The 8,494-nt window shown below is 39.1% G+C and overlaps 1 long non-coding RNA gene across 1 annotated transcript; it reads left to right on the top strand.

Moving 5' to 3' along the window:
- Positions 1–511: 511 nt before the first annotated feature.
- LOC311588346 lies at positions 512–7,387 on the top strand. The gene is made up of 3 exons (XR_014776168.1): positions 512–586; positions 1,062–1,244; positions 7,349–7,387. It is a non-coding gene; the product is annotated as an uncharacterized lncRNA (long non-coding RNA).
- Positions 7,388–8,494: the final 1,107 nt, after the last annotated feature.

The following is an 8,494-nucleotide window of genomic DNA, read 5'->3' as shown; positions in this document are numbered from 1 at the left end:
TGCCCATGTCATCTTTGGTTGTACATCAGACCTAGAGTCCCTGTTGCTTCTCCACGCCATCTCCTTCTCCTTCACCATGTGAAAGTCTACCTCCTCCTGAAAGCCCTCCTCACAGGGGAGGAAATGAAGTCACTGTCTCCATCTGGACCTGATGTCAACCCCAGACTGACTCCCTGCCTGCCCCACATGGGGCTGTAGCAAAGGGTGGTGTTACTGATGCTATGAAGGATGTCACCTTTAGCGAGAGTATTGGTTTCTTTAAAAAAAACCCCGTTGCGTTATGTGAACATGTTTTTGTTTTAATTCCAGGTGTGGGATAAGAGGCTGCTTCATGGCAGGTGAATATGGTTTGCCTCTTGCACTAGAAGGGGTGTGATCTTTGCCAGCTGCAGATAGTTTACATTTGGAATTCTGGGACTCTGCAGAGGTTATAAATGCCAGGGCCCAGAAAGGGACAGGAGCACTCTGAAGAAGAAAAAGGCTGTGGCTGCTGCTGCTCCTCCTCCTCCTCCTCCTCCTCCTCCTCCTCCTCCTCCTCCTGCTGCTGCTGCTCCTGGTTGCTGTTTGCCAAGGGATTGTGTGAAAAGTGAGTGGTTAGCTTTTCTTTGTTCTTTCAATTTTCAGAGCTGCTTTTCTTCTTTGTATTTTTGGAGGCGCTGTTTCCATTGGTCACTCAGAACCATTTTCACTGACCCATCAGCACCTCTTGTAACTGGCTGTCTGATCGTAGGTGAGACTGGGAAATCTGTATCATCCCCTGGGTTGGAGCTGATCCAGTCACTTTCCCTGATGTGGACACCCACCATGGCCTGCACAACTTTTTTCTCTTTGTCCAGTGTCTTCTTTTTAGAAGTTTGTCTTCGGCCAGATTGGGTTGCTTGAAGAACTTTGCTGCTGTCAATCTCAGTCTGTTCCGTGTGGTCTCTGGCCTTTGGTCTTGTAACCCTGCCCACTGTATAGAAAAGGCTTTTCTAGATCAGCTTTCACTTATCTACATCCCAAATCACGTGCCAGCGTCAGGTTAGCTTGATGAGAGCGCTCTGGTCTTCTTTAACTGACAGACACGGCGGAGCCCTCGCTAGATGCCTTGCTGAAGACCTGGGTAACTTCTGGCTTTGTTGCTGATGAGAAGGGGAGGGGCGTGCACTCAGGACACACATAATTCACACTTTCATCTTTATGCATCCACGAGGGCAATGCCACTGCCTACTCCTTCCACAAGGTCACCTGGAGCCTATAATGAGGTAAGAACATAAAACAGCTTTATAAGTTTTTCCTGTGGCGTACACAGGCTAGAGGGCTCGCGGATAATCCCTTACTCATTGAATGCCTGCCTTTCTTTCTTTTTATTTTTTTCTGCCTTTCAATTAGAAAGAAGTGGCCAAACTTGGAGAAAGTGCTCTTTGAAGCCTCACACCTTAAAAAAGAAACTAATGGTGCAAAGGAAGTTTTGGCTTGCTTACACACAATAAGTAGTGGGAAACACACTTAATGTATGGAGCAAGCAGAGCGACGTTTGGTTTTCAAAGGCTGCCTGCTCCATCTCTCCCTCACCTTAAAGGAGGAATGGAGCAGGAAATACCCCTCCAAGAACAGCATAATTAGAAAGGAGAAAACCCTGAAGACAAAGGCGTGTAGTGAGAAAGTCTTAGTTGACCCAGTTCCTCTTCCCGTCGCAGAAGCGGCTCCTCCAAGGCGGGACTGAATCTCTAGAGCTCATGGGATGCAGCCTCTTGGTTAGCACAAGCACGGTGGGTGAGCCTCTGAGCACCCCTCAGCTCGTTGCCTTCACGGTCACCACATCCCTCATCATCTATGAGTTGCCTGAAGACTCCAAGGGGTCTTCCAGCCCCTCACTGGGCAGTGTCATTGGCACTTACAATAATAGTGATTTTTTTTGTCATTTTTTTTGCCCTCAGCTTCTAGTTGGGATTTAATAAAAAAATTATTAATGAATAGATGTGCACCCTGAGGATTTAAAGTATAAATGACTATTTTTTTGTTTTTTTAAAGATTTATTTGTTATTACATATACAATGTTCTGTCTGCATGTACACCTGCAGGCCAGTAGAAGGCACCATTATAGATGGCTGTGAGCCACCATGTGGTTGCTGGGAATTGAACTCATGAGCTCCAGAAGAGCACTCAGTGCTCTTAACCTCTGAGCTATCTCGCCAGGCCCTAAGCGATTGTTTTTTATATAAATGTTTAGATTTGTGACTCTTTTAAGATTTTTATTACTTTTTAAGATAAGTAATAAACTAATTGATCCTTTCTTTGTAACAGCAAATTGCAGCCTGCCAGTAAGAGAAACTGGCTGACAAAATTACTTTGCTTGCTTACACTTTGTTCATCCATAACAAGTACTTAGTTATCAATGCGTTTCCGTTTTGGGAATAATTTTTTTTTTTTTAAATTCATAACACAAAACATTTGATCATGTGAGGGTATTGGGGAACATATTTTTTTAACTTATACTCATTGTTATCATTCACTAGAAGAAGAAATAGAATATAATCACATTGTAATTTTTTTTTTACTGCTTGAAAGCTTTTGCTGGGGAGTATTAGTCATAGGAGAAAAATAAAGTTATTAGAACTTTGCTTCATCCGCCAAATGTGTGCATGAATGTATATATGTATATATGTGGAGTTGGCTTGAAATTTGCCCCATCCCCCAAATGTGTGTATATGTATGTATACATATAAAGTTTTGCAACTTTGCTTCATCCACCAGGTGTGTGTGTATGTGTGTATGTGTGTGTATATGTGTATGTATATGCATGTATGAGTGTGTATGTAGTGTATATGCATGTGTGTATGTGTATAAGTATGTGTATGTGTGTGTATATATGTGTATGTATGTGTATATGCATGTGTGTATGTGTATGTGTGTGTATGCATGTGTGTATGCATGTGTATATATGCATGTTTGTGTATGCATATGTATGTATGTGTATATGTGTGTGTATGTGTGTTCCCCGCCCCCCACCAAATAAGAGAACCTGTTTGATGTAAAAAGAATATTATTTCTCTGTCTGTGTGTTCTGCTGACTCCCTGCCTCCTCCTCCTGGACCCTGATGTGTTAAACCTGGACTTTGACACATTCCACTCATTTTCATGAGTCCTCCTTGTAAAGCTTAAACTGTATCCTAACAATGACTTAAAATGACCCACCTTTATAGATCTAAATATTGCAGTATCATTGATTAGGTAAAGATGCAAAAGACCTAAGGGACACATTTGCTTGATCAGTCCTGACCTCTTTCTCTCATCACTCCTGCTTCCCATCTGCAGCGCCCCCTGTGCTCTGCAGGTCTGGTCATCCTTAAGATCAATGCTTTTCTCTTGGAAGGCTCACTTTAGGTTTCCCTTGACCTCAAAAGCTTCTACTGCACTATCCCAGGCTGTGTCAGTCCCCACACTGTTAAATCCGGCTTTGTTTTCATCTAAACATAAATTCCCACTTCGTTTGATGGGCCAAAGGGGGCTTCGATCTAGCAAAGTGGGTATTCTTCAGCATGATGCCATACAGAACTCTCTTCTTTCTCCCTTCCTGATTTGTACTTCCCTCCTCCTTTCCCCCTTCTCCCATCTTTTCTTCTTTTCTTGCCTCCTTCCCTTCTTCAATCCTTTTCTGTTGAGATAGGGAGAACATTTTTATTTTATGCAAGGAGGCTGAGGGAAGCTTCAAGCTTTTAGCTGGAAGCAGAGATGTGCCCTAGCAAGTTGAGCACAGCAACTTGGATTGCAGGTTTCTATGGAGACCATGGCTCTGACTGCCTCTGAGTATCACACTGATGCTGAGCATTAGACAGAGGCCTTATTGATTGATATGTATATGTATCAAGCTGATTTCAGACTAAGGTGTCTTAGTTATTCTTCTTTGGGTGTAAAAAGACACCATGACCAATTAGACATGGTTCATGAACAGTTTCTTCAATCTATAACTTATTATATGGATAATATCTTACTGGATGATTCATATGTAGATAACTTTAGAAAAAATATTTGATGAAGAGAATTTTGCCTTGTTGGGGAGCACAAATTATTCCTGAGAAAATATATAGAAGAGATTCTATTAATTATCTAGGATGCAAGATAGGTCTACAAAAAACCCAGCCACAGAAGGTAAAGATCAGAAGAAACCAATTGCAAACTCTTAATGATTTAAAAAAATTATTGGGAGATATTAACTGGCTAAGGTCCATAATTGGATTGACTACTCACAAGCTAAGTAATTTATTTCAAAGCTTATAAGGTGATTCAGACTTAAAATAGTCCAAGAAAATTAGCTGAAGCTGAAAAAAAATTGACACTGGTAGAAAAGAGATTATAGGATGTAAATGTGGACCATTTGGACCCAAAGATGATTTTTTTTTTTTGCTTTCTATTCATTCCCACACAGGAATTCTTATATAGAGAGAAGATAATATCTTAGAGTGGATGTTTTTATCACACAAACAGAAGAACAGTAAAAAACATAGAAAAAGTTTCGGATTTGATTGTGAAAGGAATAAGACTTCATCAGTTAACAGTAATAGACCCAGCAGAGATTGTAGTGCCTGAAATTACCTCATTATCAGTGAGGCCTGGCAAAAATCTTGCAGTGATTTTTTTTTTTGGCAGGGGGCAGGGGGAGAAATTAAAAACAAAAAACCTCAAATCAAGTGACTTCAACTGGATTCTTCTTTGTATAGTGAGCAGAACACCAGTTCTAAAGTTCCTACCTTTTATACCGATGCCAATAAATCAGGAATGGCAGGTTATAGGTCAGAAAGCATAAGTAAAATAATATAAAGTCTCTATGCTTCAGTTCAGACATCAGAACTATATACTAGACTAATGGCTCTATTAGATTTCCAAGAACCTCCTAATATACTTACTGACTCTCAATATGCAAAGAAAGAGAGAGTTATTTTGTATATGGAAATTGCTGAACTTATTCCAGATGATTCAGAATTAACTTTGTTTTTCATACAACTGCAGCAAGCAATTTGAAACAGATATCATCCAACATATATAACTCATATTCAATCTCATACAAGTTTGCCATGACCATTGACATTATAAATGAGGAGATAAATCAATTATTAGTAGGAAATATATTGAAGGATTCAAATTTTCATAAAAGACATCATATACATAGTAGAAGTTTAAAGAAAAAAATTCTTATAGCTTGACAACAAGCCAAGGACATTATAAAAAAAAAGTCCTACTTGTTCTTTATGTAATCAAACTCTGTTATCTGCTTGAAGTAATCTTAAAGGTAACAACAACAGAATAAGAAAAAGGAATTTTACAGATAGAGATGCTTCCTTTTACAGAGTTTGGAAAACTAAAGAATGTGTATTATATGATTGAGATCCATTCAGGATTCCAGTGGGCTTCTGCTTTGAGTTATGCAAAGGCTGATTCTGTAATTCCATATTTATAGGAAATAATGACTATATTAGTAATACCTTTACAAATTAAAACTGATAATGCTTCAGCATATGTATTCAGCAAAATGCAATAATTGTTTAAATATTATAAGATAAAACATATTGCTGATATACCTTATGATCCTACAGGACAAGCAGTTGTGGAGAGCTCTAACAGGAATTTCAAAGAAATGCTCACTAAACAGAAGGGGATATGAGATTTCCCAGAGATAGATAAAGTAATACTTTATTGACTTTAAATTTTTAGATGTCAATAAGACAAGTAACACAGGTGCTGAAAAAAAATACTGGATTTTAGGAAGGACTGCTGAATTAAACCAGACCATATAGTTTAAGGATGTATTGACTTCAGAAATGAAGGCAGAAAATGTGGTGCATTGGGAGAGAGTTATGCCTTTGTTTCAACAGGAAATGAAAAGCTGTGGATTCCTTCAAAATTAATAAAGATTAGATTTGACCAAGGGAGGCCTCCTCAAAATTTTGGCTACAAGAAGAGCAAAACAGGTGACGATAAATGCTGGTCCCTCTGCATGGGAATGGTTCTGAGACTGACCTAGACATGAGTGTCTTGGCACAGCCCATAAGTCATGTTGGCTACAGAGTCCTCATGACTTATTATTACATGCCATCCTTTCATATGTCATGGATGGAAATTTACCTTACAGTTTGGTTATACAGTCAAATGGACCTATACAGTTTGATGCCTTTTTCCTGCTTAGACAAAGAACAGAGAACCATCCTTAGCTGATCTGTGCACACCACACATTCCATACATGTGTTAACACAGAAATGTATATTATCTTTAAAAGTTTGTATGTTTTCAGAACAAAAGGACCAGGCATGCATGAAGATAAGACAAGTATCCTAGGTGATCCAGCATCACAGACTGCCTCAATAGCTGTTCCCTCAAAACACACACACACACACACACACACACACACACACACACACACACCTTTGTCCAGAACAATTTCAAAACAGCTATCTAAGATGGTCCAGCCTCACAGACTGTTCCAGCAAGGACTTCGGTTAAGCCCTGCACTTCCCTATCACACAGAGACTGGACAACAAAAGATATAGCGAGTTCACCCAAGACTTGGCCAATATATCAATTTTTAAGGTCCCCAAAAGATATCTTTGCCCCCAGGCATCAGGAATCAGTTTTAAGATCATGATGTCCCCATTCCCAAAAGGTGGGGTGGGTGGTTTTTGATTGTTCTATGGATTGTGGATGCTTGTTGTCATTTAGAGGGGCTTGTTACAAGTTGTTATTGGTCACTATCAGGGAGGAAATTAGTAAAGGAGTTTAGAATCAGGAATGTCTTTCTCTTTCTCCCCTCTGAGCTTCTTTCTCTCCTATCTTTCTCCCCTATCTACGATTAGGGGGGATGAGGGGGAATGGATGATAAAAGTTAAAAAGGAGGGGGGGGAGGAATAGAAGATGATAGAATAAAAGGTAGATTATTAAATTTACTAGTCTAAAATATTTTACATTGGTATGGTTTATTGAATATTGATAGAAATTTAAGATTATTTTGTTCAACTTTTGCTTACTATATTGTGTATATGCAAATCATTTAAAATTTAATGCAAAGTTTTAATCTTATGAAAGGTACTATTGCAAACTGTTTAGGATAATTGGAAATACAAGCTTTACAAATTAATCACCTATAAATAATCTTACTTGTAGTCTTGCTAGGATCTAGTTTAGTTATTTACAGAAATTAATCTTATTTAGCCTCTTATAGACATTTTCAAAGTTAAGTATATAATAAATAGCTAGAAACAAGCAACATTTGCCTATTCAGATATACTTTAGATAGATAGATGGTCTTCAAACACTTCATAGATCTACAGAATATGGCATTTAAGATGTTTTACTAACAAAACCCTTTCTATGACAGCAAGACACTTCAGATCCAGGTGACACCTCCACATTATTTCTGATGGGACTGAAGACTAGGGAGTCAAATAGTCTTACAGTTTTCCTTATTATAGATTAAAGACATAAAAGCTTAAGTTATTTAGGATCTAAGAAAATATTTTAGGGTCTAAAAGATGATAAATGCAAGTTATGATAAGAAAGTGACTTAGGTACAAAATTTTGGACTCACCAGGATAGGATAGATAATAGAGTACTTTCTCCAAGGTTGACAAATATATATATATGGGGATTGCAAATATAATTCTTACTTCATAGTTCTCACAATTGTTCTTAAAACCATTTTTGGACTTAAAGGGGGAACGTAGTGAGTTTTGATTTCTTTAAAAAGCCAGTTATGTTATGTGAATATGTTTTTGTTTTAATCCCAGGTGTGGGATAAGAGGCTGCTTCACTGCAGGTGATTATGTGCACTAGCAGGGGCATGATCTTTGCCAGCTCTAGAGAGTTTACATTTGGAATTCTGGGAACTCTGGAGAGGGTATAAATGTCAGAGCCCAGAGAGGGACGGGGCACTCCAAAGGAGAAAGTGGCTGCTGCTCCCCCTGCTGATCCTGGTTGCCATTGTTACAGTCTGTCACCTGGCTGTGAGCAAAGAGGCAATAAGACATTGGAGATATCCTGATGAGACAAAGATTGGGCTTGCCCCAAGGAACCCTATGGCTGTAATCAGCAGGAAGCAGTCTAATCTCTTTTTATCTCCTACCTAGGGTTGGGGAGTTGGACGGGATTAGGGTGGAATAAATGTTGGAAGGGAGGTAGAAGTCTAAGGCCCCAATAAAATAGATTTAAAAAAAAATGCCTACAGTCACATCTGTAGCACAATGCCTTGCCTCAACTCTGGCCCCCCATTGCATTGCACAGTGACCTTGGGCACATTGCTCAACTCCTTTAAGCCTCTGTTTTCATCTGTGCAATTATGATAACAGTCTCACCTCCTAGTGGGACCACTGAAAAGTTCAGATGAATTAGAGCCTCCAGAAGAGCTAAATAGTGTCATGCACACACTAAGTGTTCAGCAAATGTTGGCTCTTATCTTTTGAGATCATTTCTGCTCACTGCACCTTATGGTGGCCGTACATCAGCCTGCCATTAATCACAGGAAAGT

This window comes from Acomys minous, assembly GCF_964271855.1.
Source record: "Acomys minous genome assembly, chromosome: 17".
Classification (NCBI taxonomy): Eukaryota; Metazoa; Chordata; class Mammalia; order Rodentia; family Muridae; genus Acomys; species Acomys minous.
This window is presented reverse-complemented; position numbering and strand designations above follow the sequence as displayed.